The sequence below is a fragment of the Adelges cooleyi genome, unplaced genomic scaffold (genome assembly GCF_023614345.1).
Source record: "Adelges cooleyi isolate 19-005CV unplaced genomic scaffold, UGA_ACOO_1.1 ACOO_flye_CR_arks_rails_tigmint_CR_PRNA_3, whole genome shotgun sequence".
In the NCBI taxonomy this organism is placed as follows: domain Eukaryota; kingdom Metazoa; phylum Arthropoda; class Insecta; order Hemiptera; family Adelgidae; genus Adelges; species Adelges cooleyi.
The window spans coordinates 295105-319410 of NW_026095970.1; the positions used below are offsets into that span (position 1 = coordinate 295105).

Here is a 24306-nt window from a genome sequence, read left to right on the forward strand (position 1 = left end):
AAGAGAAGCAACTGACAAAAAAATCCTGCATAGTGAGGATAGAGAATATTAGGACAGGGGGAAGTTGGTTTATTCGCACAATATAGTAACCTAGAAATTGACTCCCCTTTTTTTTTAGTATATCCTTAAAACATATAATGCAAATTATGGTTTTTTTCAAGTTTCACTCACAATATTAATTAAAAGTAAAATACATTTTAGCCAATAATATGATAAACAAAAATAAATGGTTTGCTGTGTAAAATTATGTAAATAATAATTTTTATAAAACGTTATTATTTATTGTTAGACTTTGTAATATTTTGTTATAGTGTCAATCATACGACTAATGAAGTGACCAAAGGAAATACCGAAAACATCAGCCAACGCTACAATTGTGATGTGTGCTATAAAGATTTTTCTTATAAATTGACCCTTGCAAACCACAGACGCATGCACACTGGTGAAAAGCCTTATAGCTGTGATATTTGCTTAAAGTCGTTGCACAAAACACAAACACTCGCACACTGGTGGAAAGATGGCTCACAAATGTTATGTGTGTTTAAAATCATTTTCTCGAAAATCCCAATTCGCACAACACGGATGCGTGCCCACTGGGCGATAGGCCCTACAAATGTGATTGACCGTTATTCATTTGATCAGTTTGTAAATAAATTGCATTAAGTAGAGTAATTGTAACTCGATAGGCCATGTAAGTGCAACTGCTAGTGTTTAATCGATGCTCTTTAATTTTAATTAAATTTTACTACAATCATTAGATGTGTAAGCGATTTAACGTAAACAAAAACAAAAAAAATGTTTTTTGTAATTAAGTTGATGTAACCATCTTAACAATGCAGACTTTTTTTTATTGAATGTATGACATTGTTATTGTTTTTGTTATAAATATATTGTTACTATTAGCTATTTTAATTGTTTTTGGTTTATTTATTATTTGATCTATTATTGTTTATATTATGTTGTGAGCCATAATACCTCCTACGTATTAAGAATTTTGTCAATCGTCGTAGACAGTTTTTAATGAAAATTGAAAGCTATAATTAGTATATATTTATAAATATAGTACATAATATATAATATAGTTTTAATAAACCTAATACTTAGCTATTTGTGTAAAACATGTAAACAAACATAATTTAATGCTTTTAAATATGCATTCTGCATTGACAAGTTTCAATCATTTTAGCTGTGAAATGATTACTACTTTTATAGTTTATACTATTATACTTTTTATTTTTAGTGAAAGTAGTCCAATAATTATTTCATTGTAGGTAGAAACAAAAGACAATTTTATTATCTTTATAATGTCAAAATAAAATTTACAAAATTGTATTAAGAAGAAGCATTAGATTAAAAATTCATACGGTAGGCGATAGCGTAGCAATATTTTCCGAATTACAATTTTTGGACTTAAGACTTACTTATTTTTTCAAATAGATGGTTCAATTATTACTAATGCTATACGCTTACATTAAATGTTTAAATTGTTGACCATTTTGATTATAACACATTTCCATTCGCCTCATAAAATTTTCTATTGTAACATTAGCTAAATACATCTTGACTTCTTTCCCCACATTAGTTTAAAATATTTAAATTAAAAAACATAATATTTAATAACATAAATATTATTTAGATCTAAATTTCTTGCTATAGTAAATGGTTATAGCTTAAATTTAAAAAAAAATTTTTATTTTATTAAATTTCAAGTTAAGATATTATTTGAAAGGTTGATAAAAAAATAAAATGGAAACCAATGTATTAGATTTATTTATCAAAAGCAAAATGACTTGGTTCTTACAAGGGGAGGTCACAGTGATGGCGTGACGGATTTTCTTCAAATTGCGAATGAATGTTATTTATGAGAAATAAAATGACCCTTATTCGAGCGTTTGTGCCAATGCGTCCTAATTCCAGAGATAATCAACTTTGAAATTTACATATTTTTCGGTATATCTTAAATAGACCTATTTTACAACCGCCGGTAAAAACTAAATGTGGTGCAGTCGAGCATGATCGGTGCTCCGGAGCGCGCAGTACCGTGTTCAACTCTGGTTACCGCCGCAGCACTTTTTGCATTTTTTTACAACTTTTTTTAAACTTTTATGGTAATTTATATTACAAGAAGTCTAAAAACTTATAAAATATTTATATTTTATTACTACAGAATACATTTTTACCCTTAATAGTACTTGATAACCTATATTCCATTCGGTTTTTCGTCATTTATTATACCTCTCGTACTGATGATTGAATAACAATTTTTTTTGTATAATTGCACTATTGTATAGTGCAATTTAACCTGTAAAGTTGTAAGACTAAAAAATAATTTTTTTCCATTTTTCTATAATAGTTATTGGTTATTAATTAATAATTTTTTTACAACAAAAAAAAATACATTTATACTCTGTTAAGCAATGTAGTGTATTAATGTTGATGGTGATATTATAATTTATCTTCATTGGGGAAATTACGACCCGGGTGGGATGTAATAACCAATAACTATTATAGAAAAATGGAAAAAAATTATTTTTTTAGTCTTACAACTTTACAATGTTAAATTGCACTATACAATAGTGCAATTATACAAAAAAAATTGTTATTCAATCATCAGTACGAGAGGTATAATAAATGACGAAAAACCGAATGGAATATAGGTTATCAAGTACTATTAAGGGTAAAAATGTATTCTGTAGTAATAAAATATAAATATTTTATAAGTTTTTAGACTTCTTGTAATATAAATTACCATAAAAGTTAAAAAAAAGTTGTAAAAAAATGCAAAAAGTGCTGCGGCGGTAGCCAGAGTTGAACCCGGTACTGCGCGCTCCGGAGCACCGATCATACTCGACTGCACCACATTTAGTTTTTACCGGCGGCTGTAAAATAGGTCTATTTAAGATATACCGAAAAAATATGTAAATTTCAAAGTTGATTATCTCTGGAATTAGGACGCATTGGCACAAACGCTCGAATAAGGGTCTTTTTATTTCTCATAAATAACATTCATTCGCAATTTGAAGAAAATCCGTCACGCCATCACTGTGACCTCCCCTTGTTAGTGGAGACAGCTTAGACTTTAGGCCTAAATAATACCTGAACAGTGTCATTAAGATTAAACCAAAAAAAAAACTACAACATATACTAAAGAAGTAAATAATTTAAAATGTATGGTAAGGTACGTTGTTATTAATTTGTATGAACAAAAAAATTTAAGCAAATGAATGTTAAATTCAATTTTTAATACCCAATAATAATTAAAATTTACAAACTAAATTTTACAATCTGAATAAGAATACCATATCACATAGATACATAGAAATAATATTATATGAAACAAATAATAGGTATATAATAATTGTTTGGGCGTTTGTCTATATGAACGCCGGTTTTGTCTTAAGCGAATGTTAAAGTTATTCAATACTAAAAGCCTAGATTTCTTCAATATTATACACACAATATGTAATAATCATAATATTTACCTACTTTATTAGTTACAATCATAATAATGTGGATAATACAAATGTATATTGTGTAGGTATAAAAACTCTAAAATAAGTAAACCTTAAATTATACGCACACTTTTTTAAAACTTACATAAAATATCCATTACTGGTTATTACAACATTATTAAAGACATTTAAAAAAATATAGATATAATTTAGTTTCTTTTATTGATACATGACAATTCCTTTACTAGCAATTGTTTTAGACTATAATGTAATTAATGAAATTAATGAGCGTAACATTCGATCACGTAATCTGATTTTCTATAATAATGCCTGAATCGCATTTGGCAATATTATGCATTATAACTTAACCTAACCGGTCTGGTAATCGTATTGAGTATGACCTTATTCAAGTGAATAATGTTATCAAATCTATTTCTGTTGACTCCAACATAACACCGATTAAAACTATCCGCATTGGCTGCATTCAATCAGATAAATCACGTCCAATTAAAGTAACATTTTCAACTACTGCCGATGTCTATGTCCTGTGAAATTTTAAAAAACAAACGAAAATTATCCCAACTTGCTCCTCCTTCTTCTGTCATTATAAGTGCCGATCGGACCCAATACCAGAGAGACTTCATGAAGAAACTCCGTGACGAATTGGCTGCCCGTAATTCAAATGGTGAAGCTGGATTAACTATTAAGTTTTTTAAAGGTACTCCTAAAATTGTTCCTCTCTACTACAAAACAAGCTAATTCTCAAAATTTTTTAAACTAAACGTAATCTACCAAAATGTCGGTGGTTTAAAATCCAAACTCTCTTTTTTTCGTAACTCTGTTTTAAATATTAATTGTGATTTATTATTTTTATCCGAAACTTGGTTATGTTACAATATTAGTGACTATGAATTAGGTTTTACTAATTTTATTGTTTTTAGAGCTGATAGAATTGTCAATCCTAATCTTAGTCGTGGTGGTGGTGTATTATTGGCTGTCAAAAGTAACTTGAATTGTATACGTATTCCAGTAAAAAATATTCCTGGTATCAAACAAGTTTTTTTGTCATTAAAATTTAATGATATTAAGTTACTCATAGGATGTGTTTACATACTCCCAATATCCATTCGGATTTATATTATGACTTTTATGTGCACTGTGAGGTTGTTGAAAATATCGTAGTTAATCATTCCATTGATAATATCCTTATCATCGGTGATTTTAATCTGCCTGGCTTCTCCCTGGGTGTTAACAATTTAATTAATAATCCATCAACAAATATCATAATTAATTCTTATATAAATTATTTAGGTTTAAGTCATTTCAATAATATTCCTAATTACCGTAACGATAATATCCTGGATTTGATTTTTTCCGATACCTACTTAGATACTATATTTCCCGGTTGTTCACTCATTCCAATAGTAGACTCTTATCATCCACCCTTAGAATTCCTTTATCCACTTAACTCACCTAGTTTACTAAATGACCAATCAAACCCTGTTGTTTATAATTTCAATACATGCAATTTTAATGATATTATTAGTTTCTTGGCCAATATCGATATAATCCCTAATCTTATTAGTTTGCATTTAAATGCAGGCGATCTCCAAATTTTACGAAATATTAAACCATTGTTTTGATCTATTCGTTCCAAAACTAAAAATTAATCAAAATAAACCATATGATACAGTTTGGTTTTACCATCTTGTAGTGTTTTTTTACGGTTACTACGAATCTAAAGCCTTTAGTTCCAAAATTAGACCTACTTGAAATTTGAATATTTCCACGTGTATAATAATAGGTAGATGGCAGCCGCATAATTTATATGTTACGAGGTTAGGTTAGTTTGGTCCTTTAGGCAAGCTATTTTTTCCTTCATTACAATCTCCCTCCATTTCACTCGATACTGAACTAATTCCCCCCATTTCTGTACTTCCAATTTATCAAAGTCTTCTTCCACAACATCCAGCCATCTTTTCCTGGGCCTACCTGTAATCACTGTAAAAAACTCTACGAGATTGTAAGGTGCCCGGCAAAGCGCATTAGTTCCAGTTTTTGAAAATATTGTTAATTTCTCTAATCTGCAAAAATACTATAATATTTTATCAGCTCAACATTTTAAATATTTATTGCAGTTGACGATTATAAAAAAGGAATGGACCAACATAAGGGATAACTTTACAAGATCAGTCAACGATACGAGAAAAATAAAATCTGGTAGTGAATCCAAATCGATCAAGAAGTACGCTTACAGTGATATTTTGTCGTTCCTATTGCCAGTTATTAAAAAAAGGAAGTAAGTAAAAATATATGAAGTAACAATATTATAATATTGTTAGTGCATAAACAATATCATATAAAATAAATAATACTTTAAAAATTAGCTCTTTTACAGTTTAACAAAATCTAACTGGTTTAGATTTGCTATTAAAAAAATGTATTAATAGTTAGATAGGTATACTACGTTATGGTATACTATACTACGTTGAAGCCGTAGAAGTAAATATAATGTATTTCTTATATCAATTATATATACACTGGTAGTTTGGAGATTTCAAAATAAACTAAGTACTTTTAGAATTCAGAATGAAGTTTGCAAATTATCAAGTTAAATATAACCCAGTGAACATTGGTTATTTTATACATAATTAGATGAGTATATTCCATATTTTTATTCAACTTTAAACATAATTTCATTATTAAATAAAAACATATTATTTGAACATATTTTATTTATGTATATTTTTTTCAGAATTGTACATGATGGCTTGGAATTTTTCAAAGTTTTCTCTAGACACCTCTAGAGTCAATTATTTTCTAAACATTTCAGATTTGTTGACACTTTTATAAAACGTGCCGATAAATATAAAATGTACAAGTGAAATGACATTTAAAATAAAATTGTATTTTATAGGACAACTAGTAATTTTGAGAATGAAAGTGATCCATATTAGACCCAACTCAAAGACTTTCATATTATTTTACTGAAGAACACGATGACACAATAGATAGTGCTTAAATGTTTTAAACATTTAAACACTATCTAGTGTGTCACACAAAATGGTGGAGATCAGAAAGGGATTTAGGACTCTAAAAACCTTAAGACTTAAAATTAGTACTACATTAATTTTTTTTTATTTCACAAAAAAATAAATGTAGGTTTTTTGAAAAACACTAATTTTAAGTTAAAACGTTTTTTTTAAACCTGGACTCACCCCTGATCTCCACCAATGTGTTAATGTAACCTTATCTTTAAATATTTGTATTAACAATTTCTTTGGTAGCTGTTCTACCAAAGGCCTATGATTTTAATAGAGTGACGCTATGCACCTACTCTTCTCTACAAATCGAATGATCTCATATAAGAGTTACGATGTGTATAATACTTTAATATATTATTAAACAAATATTACTTATCTATACTACAAGACAAAAGTAGCAAGTATATAATATAATGTATTGTTGTTTATTATATATAAGTAGAATATACAAATATAATATTTAGTACAAACATTTATTCACAATATTGTGTTACACAGTATATACCAATTATTTGTATTATTAAAAAGCGACAAAGTGATATTTACTTATGACTATATTTTTTATTTTTTATTTTTTCATTAAAAAATCAGTGTAATAGGTAAGAGTACTAATTATTTAGTATTATTACTGTCTAAAAAATTATTCTAATGGTATATCTAGAGCGGAGCTTTATCCTATATACATTTTTCAAAACTCTGAAGTCAAACTTTTTATTTTAGCTTCGATGCAAAGCGAGAAGGTATTGGTTTTACTCTGATGTGTGTTTTTTTTTTATCTGTATACACTGTAACTTTTTTAATACTGGGCCAATTCCTTCGAATAGCAACTCTATAAATCGCAAATTTCATCTAGTTGGTACTTTGAGGTGGGGGGGGGGGGTAAAAGTTGAAAAAGTTTAATTCTTCACAGACGAAAGTTGAAAAAACAAAAAAAAACCGTACGAGTTTTTAAGTTAGAACTTTTACTGGCTATAATTTCGAGAAAAAGAGTCGGATCGAGTTGAAATGTATAAGAAATAATTATTTGGTATGCCCGCACACGTCAGTTGTGTCAAACTTAAACTATACCAATTTCCCACCCCCCTAAGGGGGGTACAAGTTTTTTTGTTTTTCGGGGTTTTTAGCGGTAATTTTAAAAATTTTGGGTTGAAAATTTGCCAGTAGTTGGAACTCATATGTATCCATAACATATTAAACGGGAAAAAAATTCGGCACTACAGTTTTTTTTTAATTGCCGGGAAACTGTGTTTTCGCAGATTTCGTATATTTTAACAAAAACACCTAAAATCTTTAAAAAAAATTGATCAAATCATTAAAACAATTTTTTGTGTATCTATGCAGGATGATACTATTAAGTTTTGTGCTCAAGTACCACTTTTGACTTTAAGTTTACACAAATTTAATTTTTTTTTTTTTTTACTAAAGTTTTTTCTGGCTGATTAAAATTGAGAACTGATATTAAATTCGTAATCACCGACCCCAAAAACATATAATTTGACCACTTTTGATGTCTTTTACACAAAAATCCAGAAAAATGTTTTAATTTGAAAGTGATTTTATCACTTTTATTTATAATAATTCCTGTAGACCTGTGACCTCTCTGTTTCCTCATTGCTTTGATTACATTATGTCTGTACTGTACTAGTCCTCTCGGATAAAATCACTTTCAAATTAACGCTTTGATGCTCATTTGTAAATACAGAACCTTAATTTAAAACTTTCTTACTTTGCTAGTTTATACTGTGCTTGGTTTGGACTGTACTGGCTTGAAAATACTAACTACCGATTTGCATCGAAGCGTTTTTTCGAAAGTGATTTTATCACTTTCAGATTTAAAAATTCCTGTAAATCTGTGACCTCCCCGTCCCCACTATGCCCCGACCCAACTATGCTCCGTCCCCACTATGCCCCGACCTCACTGTACTGGTTTTTTATATATTAAAGGAACAAGCAAAAAAGAAGGAAAATTACATTTGGATCGTAATCAATTTCTAGGTTGCTATGCGTGAGTTAATCAACAGTTAACAGGTATTTGTTAACAAAATATTTTCATACATAAACAATGTATAGATAATAACGGTAGCAACTCATTATAGAGTTAACAATAAGCCGTAATCGTATCCTCCATAATACATAAAATAACATGTGAATTACGTTATAACTTTTACAATTAAATATTTAAGTTTAAAAAAATAAAAAAAGGTATGAATTTGAATATTGTCTAATATTGTAAAATAACAATCTCCGAAAAGAAATACCATACAATTTTGATTTTAAGAGAAAATTAGTGTCATATCCTTAATTGAATCACTAAGTATTTAAACACATATCAAGAAAATTTCTATCACGTGAACGACTAGAAGACATATAGTTGTTTCCTAATTAAATACAAAAAAACTATAAGAATTTGTTCAAACGTTATTAGGAGGGTTTCTTGCATACGTTGATTGAATCGTGTTGGATCGTTGATTGGTGTTATTTTCGACGAGTTTTAAAGGTTCAAACTAAATTTATAAAACTTTAATAATTAATTATTAATTTTAATTTAATTTTATTATTTATAAAATAATGCTATTAATATTTTGTTTTGTAATAATATTGTTCCACGGTGATGAAATTATGACAAAATGCTTGTGTAGACAATCCATTTACCACAATTAAACCCTTAAGTATAGAATTACAATAAGAAATGAGAAATTTAACCAATAGTACTCACAAAATAATCTTAAAAATTATGAGTTAAAAACAGGTAATAAAAAGGAAGGTTCCGCATTGACAAAAGTCATCATTCGTCTAATAGGTGGTGGAATGAGGAACATAAAAAGAAGACTTGCAGACATTTAATAAACCAAAATACTTTATTATATTTGTTTACCAAGTTGTAGGTTATAACATGAATAAAACCGTAATGATTTTTTTCCTCGAAAATAACCAACTTTAATCTAGTAATTGATATTTACACATTTGAGTGCAAATAATAATCTGAAATAATTTTTCTTAAATATTTTCATTTGGCTTAAAGCCTTAAAATATTTGATTTTAAACATTGACAGAAAAATAACTTAAAATTAAGGTAGATTAATAATCAAATTATATCTATGATTGTTTTAGACGTATCTAAACAGTTTAACGTTTTGATAATTATTTAAACAATTTTAAAGTAATTTTTTTAAAAAAATTCAAGTAAAATGTCTCAGCAAATTGCATGCTCTCACAAGTTAGCTAGCTTAATTATATGTACAATATTTTACAAAGTCAGATTTCATATATATAGTTACAATAATAAAATAAATAATTTTATATTATGTAATGTACATGTATGTGCCAATTTTATTATAATTATTATTATTGTTAATGTTACGTATCGGCAGTTTATATAAATACATATGGTGGAAATTGTCCACCATACGCGAGTGCTACACCGGCACAACTGTCATTCGTATAACTTGGGTTTCATAATAAACATCAGTGAATATTATTATTTACATTAATATAATTGTGTTTTACTTTCATACTAAGATATAACAGTTAATAAATTTAAATTTATTTTAAGTTATTATTTGTTATTCATCTTCATTTTAGGAGTTTAATAGGTTGAAGAACCTAGTTAATGTTCTTTCCTTTTGATAAATGGTATGGCATACATTTTATCCTACTACTAAAACTATTAATCGTGATACTTAGTGTTTTATAACTATTTTTTTGTTTTTAATTAAACAAAATACACACCTTTTTGTAAACAATTAATGAGTAACATAAAAATAAGTTGAAAATAAGTTACAGTGGTTACAGACAAAAAATCATTATAACGTATGGTTTAATGTTATAAGTTATACTAATAACTAATTAACTTAGAAAATGATTAAAGTTTATACATTATAATGTGAAATAAATTGGATACACATCGTATTTGGGCTTACAGAAGTTATTTAAGTACACGCTTATATTGGTCTGCTCTTCTTGCTCCTCTAAATCCGGTCTTCAATTGATAGTACCATAACTGGTTTCATTCAAATGGGTTCCATACAGTGATTCTGTAAAGTTGTTACTTTCAACATGTGCTTGATGTCCTATGCAAGTTAAAATTTTAGTTAACATAATTATTTTATTGAAATTATTTAAATTAAATGTTGACGAGGTTACCTCTTAAATCGGCTCTTGATTTAGTATTATTCATACGACGGTACTGCAACTTGTTGTGGTCATTTTGTAGTTTGGAAACATTACGCGCCCTTACTCTTAGGTTTTGAAGCCAAACCTAAGTAACAAAAAGTTGTACAATCAAACTTTCGACTTTCATACCCAAAATATAGATGTTAGGGGTGGTAGAAAGTTAAATCCCCTGGTAATATTTTATCGAAAACTTTAACAATACAGAGTATTTTACGCTATTTTTACAAATAAAATAGAAAGATCTATACATTTTTTTGTATCATATTAAGTGGCCCACTTAATATTATAAAAAAAATGTATAAATCTTTCTATTTCATTTGTAAAAATAGCGTAAATACCCTTTATTGTTAAAGTTTTCGATGAAATATTACCAGGATATTTAGCTTTCCACCCCCCTAACCTTTGTATTTTGGGTATGAAAGTCGAAAGTTTGATTGTACAACTTTTTATTACTTAGGTTTGGTTTCAAGACCGAAGAGCAAGGGCGCGTAATGTTTCCATACTACAAAATGCCAACAACAAGTTGCAGTACCGGCGTATGAATACTACTGAATCGCAATCCGACTTAAGAGGTAACCTCGTCAACATTTAATTTAAATAATTTCAATAAAATAAATATGTTAACTAAAAATTTACCTCACATAGGACATCAAGCACATTTTGAAAGTAACAACTTTAGAGAATCACTGTATGGAACCTATTTGAACGAAACCAGTTATGGTACTATCAATTTAAGACCGGATTTAGAGGAGCAAGAAGAGCAGACCAATATAAGCGTGTACTTAAATAACTTCTGTAAGCCCAAATACGATGTGTATCCAATTTATTTCACATTATAATGTATCGTAACGAGATGGAATTACTTTTATGATAATGTAAGTGCCTTTTTGATTAATATCAATCAAGTTCTTTTAAATATAATATAATTCTATATGTAATAATTACATGAAAGTGTCCAAAATTAAAAAAAAACATGTTTTGGAGCTCATGGTAGAATAGTACAAATTAATTCAGCAGTATACATAAAGATTCGTATTTTCATGGCTAAAAAAATGTCTAAAAATATCGTTATTAAAAATAAATTGGGGGAGTAAAAAAAAAAGCTCTACTCAAAGTATAAGCATTTTGAATTCTATACCCACTCTAAAATAAAAATAAATCATACATTATAGAAGTCGGTTGCAATTACATTTTGTAAGTAGACCTTCTGTCTGTCTTTGTCGTTGTCATTGCCGTTGCACCAGTGGAACGAAATTTTAGTGTTGGTAGTGTGGTATAATCTAAAAAAAGACGAAATATTAGTGACAAGAACTAAAATTTAGATTAATTAAATATGATAAATAATTTTATATTGCATTTCAAACAGACAACTTTCATGCAAATAATTTTAATTTTAATTATTAAATTAATAAGGTAAAAGAAGATGAAAATTATTTGGTATTGAGGAACCTTTATTGACTATTAGGGAAAAATAGCCAACACCTACATATTAATAGGCCAAGGCTTAGAGGTGTCTAAAATTTATTTTATTTTAAATAAGCGACACAAAGCATATGACAAAATTTAGTTTAAAATAAAAAAAGTACCCAAACAGTTTACATATTTCATAACTTGAAATTATGATGCGCTATAATGTTTTAGTATAAAAATAGTCGAATGTTTATAAATTTGTATGGAAAGTTTTTTAAACATAGTTTTATGAATAGGTCGTTCACGGGTTTAGGTATACTTTGATATACTAAAAAAAGTATACAAATCCATTCTCCCCAATGGGTAGACATTTTTTACTTTATCTCACTCTATTATGTGTAGTTTATGGCCTTTAGACCTGAAAATTAGTCTGAATGTAATTTAGTAAAGGCCCCCTTTACTATACTAGGGGGGTATAATATAATTAGTTTTCTCAAAAACGTGTGGTCTATCTTATTTTTTATTAAGGAAATACAAAAAAAAAGAGTTATAATAACTCTTGAATCCCTATGATCTCCAACTATCCAATATGTACCGTTTCGATTATGCAGTGGGTCTAATTCAATGTTTTTTTTTAAATGTTTGGGTATACCTATTTTTAACACAATACTCTCCAACAAAAAAAATAATATTTATGGGGTTTTGGCCAAACTATTTCAGATTTTAAACCACTGTGTCGATCCCACTAAGCTGTTTCTTAATAAAAAAACATTTTGATTACAATAAGACAATAATAAAATTATAATTACATTAAGACAATTATAAATGTTATAGTCCCACTCTCAACCATATTTTATAACGAATGAAAAGTTGTTAATTAATTTAACAATTAAATTATAGTATCTTAGCTTCAATTTCAGGCAGAGTAGGTATTGGCTTTATAGTTATGTGTTTTAGCTTTGGGACGGAGCTAAGATGGTATTGGTAATACAACGATGTGTTATACGTTTTGTTTTGTTTTTTTTTGTGTAGAACACACATTAGGACTTAGTATTAGAGTGAATACACGATTGGTAGATCGGCTGTCAATAACATTATGTTACCATTGTTTCCCATAAGTCGTAATTGACTACCTGTTGTGTTCACTCTTATAGAGCAACCTAGTAGTATACTATAGTCAAAGTGTATTTTTCTTCTTTTTTGAACTTTCCTTATATCCCTAAAGGATCTATTCAGTCTAATTTTCAGTTCTCGAATCTTAACACTAACCTTAAAAATGTAAAAAAAGCTATGGTTTCCACATCTTCTAGGAGTAAGGGTTAATGATTTTTGTTTGCCAATTTATAATACGAGTATGTTAAAAAAAAATTAACGTTCCACAATAATATGAACTAAAAACTTCAAAAAGAAAAATTACAAAATTATAAGTTCCATTAAATCCACATCTTGTTAGGTTGACATATTATTACCTTAATCATAAAGAATTTTGAATTCTCTGAAATACTTGTAATTTATTAATTATTCCGGACTATGAATTGATAACAAATACTCCATTTGATAACTACAATAGTTGAAATGAGCAGCTATAAGATTGGTTGCTATAAATAAATACTTCCTGAGGGAAGAAAAAAAAAGTTAAAATTTTACAATAACCAATTATTATGTATATGCTCACCAAACACTATTCTAATTTAAAAAAAAGATGACTCAGCAAATGTCACAAAAATTGGTCGCTGTAAATTATGTTCGTTAAAAAAATACAAAAATTAGTAATTATTTTAATTATCATTATTTATGGCTATACTTACCACGAAAGATTATTAAATTTAAAACAGAAGATATGATGTTGCCAATCAGCGAAACTTGCAAGAATCGGTTGCCATTATTCAAGTTTCTTAAAGTAAGACAAAACAATTATTATTTTAAAATTATCAGTAATTTCGTTAATACTAACTATAACCACAACTGTCTGAATCCAGGAATAAGGAATGTTGTATTTCAGCAGGACCCCTGACGGCTGTAAATGAAGTTCCTGCAAAAACAAAAAAATAATAACGTATTATTTACAGTTATGAGGTTTTTGTCATTAAACTTGTCAAAATATGATAAATTTGAACTTTTACATTATAATTTGTAAATCTCATCTTTGGACACATTACATTATATTATTTTATAAGCTTGTAAACGGTTTTAGGAAAATGTATCTATGTGGAATACTTTGCACACACCATCTATTAATAAAAAAAATTACGGATAAAATCATAACATTTTAACTGTCCTGAATGTAAAAACTTATAGTATACTTAACGTAGAATTGACCACACCATTTTTTTCAAGATTTACTATAATATACCGGATAAAGAATATATAATTATCTTATTTAATCAATTCCAAATAGAAATCAAGTAGTATTTCATCGTTCAATTCAATTTAAGAAAATTGGTTGGTAGGCTGTACAAAAATGGGTACTCGGCACGTAGGTAATGCCCTCGAAACCGACTAATTGTCAGTACTTTAGATCAACACGTGTCTGAAATAATACTATGGGAAAGCAGCCAAACTTGCTACACAGAACGATTTCCCAAGTTTGACCCTGCAAATTTCTGCTACAATTCTGCAATTCATCATTCATTTTTTTTTTGTTAGTCTTAACTTGTTTAAAAGGCAAATAGTTGTCTGTTAAATAAAATTTCGATATTTTTATTGCATTTTTAGTTTCAAATATTTATGTATACATTTGTTTTTAAGAATAATAAAAGTTTTGACCATATTGAATATAAGCCTACATCGGATTTTTTTTTTGACAAAACCGAGACACAACAACGCAACGGTCAGGTAATAATATCGTTTGCGCTTTTGTTGTGTCCACTCGGACGCACCTAAGCAAATATAATAAAATCCTATATAAAAATAGTAAAAGAAAAAAATAGTGGTAATACGAATTTAGAAACCTTTTGGAACTGTAGAGTTTATATATTGTGTAACGGCCGTGATCCTATATATCTATCTATACGTCATATTATAACGCCTAAAGGATGTACTAAATGAACCGGTCGGTGAGCAAACATTCAAAGGAAAAAACTCAATTGGATTCGCATCAATTCAAACACTGGTGCAGACATTTTTTTTTTCTGGTATTCCGTTCGGTTTTGAGTATATATATATATATATACTGTTCTGACCAAGTAGCACCTTTTTTCTTTTTTTTTGTAAGTTGTACCACTTCAATTGTTATATGACTTGTCTGCACAAGCTATGTACTTTTTTTTATACCGTTTCCCCGATGTAAAACGTACATCGTTTTTGTTCAGACAAAATCGATTTCTTAACAATTTCTAACAACTTTAGCTTTGACGAGGAGCTGAGGAGGTATTGTTTAAATAAAAAAAACACATCCGAGAAATTGTGTAATTTAAAAATTCAAAATTTAAATAAACAATTTGAATGTAAATTTAGTTGTTTTTAAGTTTCCGATAATTGTATAAAGGTATAAAGAACTTAAGAGTAAACGAATGATTTGGAAGGCTCTATTAAAGGTTTTTATATATTATGTAATAGCTTGCGTACGAGTCCGCAACACCACGGGATACATTTTTATGTATCTAAGGTGGCTAGTAAACATATCAAGTTTCTGGCTAATATTTTAGTGTTTTCTCAATATCTGGCCCAAAACAATTCATAGAGAATTTGGCCCCTTAAATTATTGAATTTATTATTCATTTCTATTTTGAACGTTGTGAATACAACATATATGCTACCACCCCAACCCCAACCCTCATCTCTTACTCCCTATCTTCTTCCCTTATCTCTTATCTCTCTTATCAGCTGTTATTTTTCGTTATGATAACCGGTGTCGGTTTTTGACATTTTCATGTCTTTGCCATGGCACACACACGGAAAATCGACACCGACACTGACACTTACACCGCTTATCATATCGAAAAATAACAGCTGATTTATCTGATAAGATGAGAGATAAGAGATAAGGGAAGAAGAAAGGGGGTGAAAAATAGGGGGTAAGAGATGAGGGTTGGGGTTGGGGTGGTGGCATATATGTTGTATTCACAACGTTTAAAATAAAAATGAACTATAAATTTAATAACTTAAGGGGCCAAATTCTCTATGAATTGGTTTAGGCCAGATATTATGAAAACACTAACATATTAGCCAGAAACTAGATATGTTTACTAGCCACTTTAGATACATAAAAATGTATCCCGTGGTGTTGCGGACTCGTACGCAAGCTGTTAAATTATAATATGTAACACCTTTCTTAGAAAAATAACTTTGAGCCAATTATTTTCGTTATGATAAGCGGTGTCGGTGTCGGTTTTTTCGTTATGATAAACGGTGTCGATTTTCCGTATGTGTGCCATAGCAAAGACATAAAAATGTCAAAAGTTGGCATTATGCGATTTAGCTTCGTCCGCAATCAAATTTCGAAATTGCTAAAAGTTTACCTAAGTGTACACACCTTTACACATGTTTATAACTTTCGAAAAAAAATCGCTATCCGGGAAGGGTCGCCGCGTTAGTCTATCGCCAGAGACGGGGAATAGGAGAAGGGAGGCCTTTTTTTATCAGACGGTTTCTCGCCCGGTAAACAGAGTACACTGACGCTAACCCTCTTGGCCTCCCGTGCTCTTAAAAACAAAAATGGGTATACAGGGTGATTCTTTTATGATGAACCACTCAATATCGCATAAGGTTTAATAAGAAAATAAAATATTTTTTTTTATATTCTTGTTATACTATGTGATCTAAATGTTTCACAATTTGTTTTTGTTTTTACCCCTCTCCCAACTTAGTTTTTTTATAGCAAATTTTGAAACTTAAACGTTAACGTATACATTTTATTAACATTTTTAATTGAGAATAATGTACTACAAATTTTTATTGGTCGATAACCAGTTTCAGTTAACTATTTTTAAAGTTATAAGAGTTTAAAAATTAAGATGGGAGGCAAAGTGCGGTTTGGAAATGCGCGAAGATAAAAATAATACTACACTCCACGTTTCCTCCTGCCCTAAACTTGAAACTTCAATAACTTCAAAAATAGTTATCCGAAACTGGTTATCGACCAGTCAATATGTTTAGTACATTATTCTCAATTTAAAAAGTTTTTTTTTTTTACAATCTATACAAAATATGTATATTCAGCAAGTCTGATGACAAAGATACAGTGACAACAATGTATGAATATGAAGGCTCTCAGCAGTGTCACCTGGCCAGAATAAAATTAAAAAAGTTAATAAAATATATACGTTACCATTTAAGTTTCAAAAGTTGCTATCAAAAAAGCTAAGTCGGGTAAAAACAAAAAAAAGTTGTGACTAATAAATTGAGATTACATTGTATAACAGTAATATGAAAAAAAATATTTTAATTTCTTACTAAACACTATGAGATATTGAGTGGTTCATGATAAAAGAATCACCCTGTATTATAAAATAAATTTAACGCTTTCGGTTTTAATTAAGCTCCATAAAGATGCTAGTCGGAGTAAGAATGAAAATTCAATTTGCGTATTATTGAAAAATTAACAATCTTCCATTAAATATAAATTCTTTATCGATGGATAACAATATTTGTCATCAAAATTTATATTCCATGAATGAATTATGATAAAGTAAAAGCTTTTACCGCGTGAGATAATTATAGAAAAAGACATTATGTTATGTAAAATGTGTCATTTTGTGGTCAAGGTTATTTTTTTTAAATATTGTACTTAATGACGTAAAAAAATAAAAGGTAATTGACGTAGAACACTATCAGGAAATAAATTGGCGAAAAAAATTATATTGTACGGAGTTCGTAATAAATAATAAAATAGAAAATCGTTATTATCAATCCCCTTAAAAACTGCTTGGTGAATAACAACTTTTTAACTTACTGGCAACATCAAAATAACAAAAGGAAAAACAAACGTTGCCAAAAATATAACCGAGAATTCAAAAAACACAATCACAAAGACCTGTATAATAATTATTTTAAAAAAAGCCAGTACAGTGGGGTCGGGGCATAGTGGGGACGGAGAGATCACAGGTCTACAGATTTTATTATAACTAAAGTGATAAAATCACTTTTAAATAAACGCTTCGATGCGAATCTGTGGATAGTATGTTCAAACCAGTTATAGTGGTTTAGTCTTGTGCAGGGTTGATACGATAAGGGTTGATCGTCTGTCTATAAAAATGTACTGTCATAGTTATCCATACATCGTAATTAACAATAAAATGAAAATATTTTCATTACCTGTTGACTGTTGATTCACTCACACATAGCAACCTAGAAACTGACTACGACCAAAGTGTAAATTTACCCTAGTTTTGGTTTTTTTCCATAATAAAAAAAAAATGTTGACTGGAGATTTTTGAGAAAATTGTGTATGTTATAGATCCATTTTAGATCTATCATCGTTTTAATTTTCAGATTTACATCTTTAAAACTGCTTGAAATAAAGAAAAAAATTCTATCCCTTCTAGGGGAAAGGATTTATGATATTTTTTTGGTTTATTAATGTTTATCGATAGTACTATGTTTGAAGAACAATTCATATAAATTTGAAACTTTTTGGACTATTTTTAAAAAAGTTATAGAGCATCGTAATTTTAATTTGAAAAATTTGTAAATTTTTAGGTGTTTTTCTCGATTTTGATGGGGAAGGGGTGACTTTTTTAAATTTTTTGCCCAATAAAGTACCATTCAAGTATGATTTCTGATCTATAAAGTTGCTACACAAAGAAATCGGTTCAGCGGTTTACGAGATATCGTGGGTCCGGACACAAAAAAAAAAAAAATAAAAACACACCATTGTAAAAACAATACCTATAAATTCTATAAAAAGAAGAAAATTTATAATTTGATATCGAAATTAAATACAGTATCCTCGAAAAAATATGGAATTACCTACTATAGAAAATAATTTAAACAAAATTTAGAAGACGAAAGTTTTATATTAATACATATATTAATACGTTGTTATTAATTTAATGTTTAATCAAAAATGATAGCAGGTGTCATTATTTGGGATAAAATAGTTTAATGTTGCTTTGTTTACCTCAAAAAATGACAAAATTCGGACAATGTCTTGTAGGTATATAGTAATCTATCACGAATCTAGGGAAAACAATTACTATTTTCTATGATTCACGAAAAAACATTGAATATATTTTTGGGCTTGGAAGACACATTTAAGCATTGAAAAAAAGTACATAGTTAGAGAACTTAAATTGTGATTAATTAAGAGACACAATAAGCTTACAGTTGGAAAAACTTAATATATTTTTAATGGTTTCATATATTAACTCGTGAGAAGGCCGAAATTGGTGAGAAGTAGAGGGTAGATCGGAAGGGAATGGTGTGAACGGGAGGGCATTGGAGGGTGAAGAAGAGGTATATAAGAGGGTGGTAAGGTGGACGATGAGAGAGGAGGGTGTAAAGGGGAAATTAGAGATTGAAGCGAGAGGGTGGGGAGAGGTAAAGAGAGGAGTAGGAGGTATAGGGAGATAAGGGGTGGGAAAGATAAGAGAAGAGAGGGGATTGAAAATAATGCGCAAATGCATACTCATGTTAACGTCACGGTAAAATATGAAACGAAAAAAAACTGCGTAAAAAACAAATTCTAATAGTTTTACTATTGTTATACATAATAATAAAATGTTATTCGTGATTCTTTGGCGTTACGTTGTATACATGCGCGGTTATTCTATTCCTTATAATATACGTTTTATACTGTACCTTATATTATATTACGCAGCAAACTTGTGTTCAGTTTTTTTACAATTGTGTAATGTTGTATGACGAATGAGTACGGTATAAAGAAATAATATGTCGTTCGATGAATTTTATAGTAAATTGTTAAAACGTTGTTCAACGTTTAATGCATCTATGACATCGTGTTGTCTCGTACCGTATGAGAACTGCAAGTCAAAACGGTAGGGTGCGTTTCTCCGCAATAAATCAATAACGCTGAGCAACAGTTGGGGTGCATTGTTGCTATGCATTACCCTCCGAAAGTTACCCACATCCCTCTCCTCCTACTGCAACTCAAAAACGTCACGCAGCTTAACCGCACATAAAAATATTATGTATACTAAAGCCTACAATCTAACAACCATCAAAAGATGATAAACACACAAATAAAATTGTAATACGTTATAAACACACAACTGTATATCAAATATATAAACAAATTATACATTATTATATAGTTATATAATATATATTAAAAAAAACAGGATATTGGAGTCGAGGCATAGTTTGAACGGATTATATTGGGCCGAGGAAGTCACAGTACTCAGAAATTATTAAATAAAATCATTAACAAATAAAATATTTTTTACCTTTAAAATATAAGTATAAATTATTTTATAGATAACATATGTACTTACAATAGTGTTGGACGTTGGTTAAGGTTTTAGGGTTTTGTTTTGTGACATTTTTTTATTAAATAATATAAAAAATGACCACATGTATATTTTACTCACTTTTTAACCTAAGAAGAACACTTGATATTTGAAAGGTGTAAATTAAGAAACTTATACAATTATTATTACCTTAATTAACAATATACATATTTATACAAATATTATTCAGACAACTAAATGAAATGGAAGTTTTCTATGTTTAAAATGTAATTTACCTCCTTTTTGGGGGGATTTACACCCATATTTGACTTTGTAATAAAAAAAAAGTCTGTAGGTTTTAAAGAAAATCGTATATGTTATATCTCCGCTCTTTAGATAAACCCTAACCTAATTCTCAAACATTAATGCTCAAACATGTTTCGAAAAAATTTATGAAGAAAAGTGTCTATTATTTATAGGGAAAAGAACTTGTGATATTTTTTTGATTTGTCAACGATTTTCGTTTATTTTTAGCTCAATACTTTAAGGTGCGATATCTTATCTACAGACTTGACCATGAAGAAATCAATTTTGCGATTTAAAAGATATCACGGGATATTTTAATAAACGTATTTTTGTAATTTCATTTTTGTGTTATAATAATTGTTCTAGAATCAAAGATAATCAATTGCATAAATTATAAAGAACTCTTTTATTAAACTTTGACTAATCCACCGAATTATATGGGTGATTCTCTAAAACCAAGGAATTTGACATCCATTGTTTCACTTTAAGAATAGTCGATTTTTTACAATTTTTTTTTTAGTTTCTGATTAAGCATAAGGCTCACATTAATGACCTTTAAAGGTCCTTCATAGAAATTCTTAGTTTAGCAGAAAATTTGAATTAAAGAAATTGCCATTATGAGCTAGGGACTGAACGGCAGTGTGAGGGACTGAGGAAATTATTCAAACAAACGAACAAATTTGTTTAATTAACAAACATAATACATAACAACATAATACTATTATTGACAAATGGTAAGTTATCACAATTTTAATTTGTATTCTACCAAAACTCTGAACAAGACCGAGTACCGCGCGATGACGAGTGAAAAAAAAACACAGTGCCTATCAATGTGCCCATTTCACAGATATTTAATGATATACGGTAATTTAGAGTTCATCCTTATAATGGTTCCTAGCAAACTGGTTTAGGTTAGGTCGGAGGAAATGGCATTTGTTATTGGAAAATATTTGTGTTGTATGCGTTTCCCATCATCATAACATGGACATTATTTATCTATAGTATGTTAAATGTATGGTTATTTACATCAACTGCGCCAGAGGTTTATTTTTTACATTTGATTTTGAATTACATTTTTCAACGCTATTCATTCGTATGTACGATTTAAGTTAAATTTGACTTGACGTTAAGCCTGTGACCTCCTTCTAGACTTTATCCAGCAAACCTAAGATTTTTTTAGTTTAGCGCAGCGAGTGCCACAACACTCGGTGGCCTGCAATTTACAATCAATTGTAGCATATTTTATTTAAAATGTCAATTACTTTGAAAACAACCGAAAATTAACTACAATTTTAAATAATGTTAAACATCTTTAATTTTTTACTAAAAAGAAGAGCGTTTTATACTGCAAGTTTTTTTGTAATTTAAATTTGGTTTAATATTAGTATGTGGCACATACAGTTCATAATACTTAACTCAATGAATTTGGACTTTGTTGAATAGGGCCCACGCTCTTCTTTTTTAGTCAAAAATTAAAGATGTTTAACATTATTTAAAATTGTAGTTAATTTTCGGTTGTTTTCAAAGTAATTGACATTTTAAATAAAATATGCTACAATTGATTGGTAAATTGTTCTTGTAATAAAATTATTTTTTACTTTTTAGTTCACTTTTTAATTTTTTTTTTTTTAGAAAAGCATGTTTTTAAAAAAGTTTTTTTAAAATTTTTTTTTTTTTTACTTTTTAGTTCTATTAAAGGTATTTAATAATTTCTGAATAGATTACTAAATTAATTTTGGAAGATTTGGAAAAAACATGAAATTTTAGTGAAATGGCCCCCTCATTTGACCCTGTGTTAGGCGACCTGGATGTCCGAGTCCCAATATAATTACAGGATATTGTATTGTCATCTAGGATGAGTGTCTATGCCAAGTTTCAGCCCTATACGACTTCGGAAAGTGGGTTAAATTAATTTTGCAAGATTTGAAAAATACCCGTACAAACGTACGTAAGTACGTGTTAGCGAGCTTAAAAGAAGCATATAAAATAAGGTGCGGCCAATTTGATATCACATTTAGAAATTGATCGGCGCAGTTGATGTATACCTTTTTTCTATCCGATAAGATTTCCTTTTTTACCAGCAATTTTCGGCGCAGTTGTCAAATGCCCTATCGATCGATACTCCCTCCGCCGTTGTACCATCACCACAACTCACTCAGCGCCGTTTATAAATAGGGGAGGTTTTTTTTGCAGGACCCTGTATAATAATGTTCCTTTGTGATCTCGTCGCCTTTGTGTATGCACAAAGTAAACACACCAACATAAAATCACGTGAACTGTGCATGCAGTATGCACAACGGCGGTCATCCAGAAGCGACGCTTTTCAATATAATTGATATAAAAAATAGAAACTACCGTGCGACTGACAGCGTTCAAACTTCAAAATCGAAATAAACAAAACAATGTAAATCTAGTTGTTATGGTTATTATCACATCGCTTACTAGCATGACATCGGTAGAACGGCAATTTGTTTAAAAAAAATATATTACGCCTGAGCTGTCACTAGCCTGCAAACTTAAAAACTAAATGTAAAAGTTCAGTCCCTCATAAAATCATTCAGGACATCATTTTCGCCTTTTTTTTTAAAGAATTAGGATCTGAAAATCGCCCCAAATCGCAAAAACATTACCTACTGGATGACATAAGGTTGGAGGAAAGCCATATTTTCAAGGGCCTGAATAAATGAACTTGCCGGATTACGTTTTCTCATTGTCACATTGTTTAATAAACATCACAAATATGAGATAAGCTAAATGCGGTCAATGTTACTTTATGATAGCATTCAAGCAACGTTGCTAACTCTCAAAAACGCAATTGTAAGTAAAATCTTTGAATTGGTGCCACTTTAATAAAAATATTAGGTCCTAAACTAAAAACTATGGGACACATAGTTTATAGGGCACAGTGGCGGAAATTATTGAAGTATTCAAAAAACCATAATACAATCTGAAAATTTGAGTACATACTTAACAGAATATGTTCAGGTTTAGTTTTTTGAGAGCTACGGACAAACATCTACGGCATGTTAAAAACGCAAATTAGGGGTGTAGGACATGGTGAGGGATTGAAAATTCGACAAATTTTTATTTTTTTTTTATAGGAAGAGGATGATTTAAATATCTTAGTTTTGTTAGAAAACGTTGATTAGTAACTATTTTACATAGAGTGTAAACAAGTTTCCTAAAAATCAAAACACGAGTCTAGCAAAAGTTAGCGGACTGAAAATTTCTTGGTTTCAGAAAAAATGTTAGCCGAGTTTTTTAACCTACTTAACATAATATAAAAAACATTTTACAAAGGCAAATTTTTTAAAATCGTATCAAACGTATCAGAATAACATCGAATTACTATAATTTTTGTGATGTTTTCAAACTTAAAAGAATAATGATGATTATTTTAGAAATTTTAGACAATATTTCATAATCAGAATTTTTGTTTAATACTTTTCTCATACCGTGTATAATTTTTTATAGCGCTCATACTCGTAAACACGATTGAAGATAATAATAAAATGGAACATTTTTAATAATTATTCTTACAACTATGCTACCAAATCTAGAAATAATCATTAT

General features: G+C 29.1%; 1 protein-coding gene and 1 long non-coding RNA gene across 13 annotated transcripts in view; one reads left to right on the forward strand and one right to left on the reverse strand.

Moving 5' to 3' along the window:
• The window catches only part of LOC126837820 (uncharacterized), a 107578-nt gene that overhangs the window by 57805 nt on the left and 25467 nt on the right, over nt 1-24306 (reverse strand). The gene's annotated exons all lie outside the window — the stretch shown is intronic.
• LOC126837817 (uncharacterized) overlaps nt 1-24306 on the forward strand; it is a 76889-nt gene that overhangs the window by 5569 nt on the left and 47014 nt on the right. For 2 of the 10 annotated variants that reach the window (XM_050571775.1, XM_050571777.1), the window contains exon 9: nt 312-855. The exons of the other annotated variants lie outside the window; for them this stretch is intronic. The gene's annotated coding sequence lies outside the window, so the exon portion shown is untranslated. Of the gene's footprint in view, nt 1-311; nt 856-24306 lie in introns of those variants that run through there. 10 annotated transcript variants of the gene reach the window in all.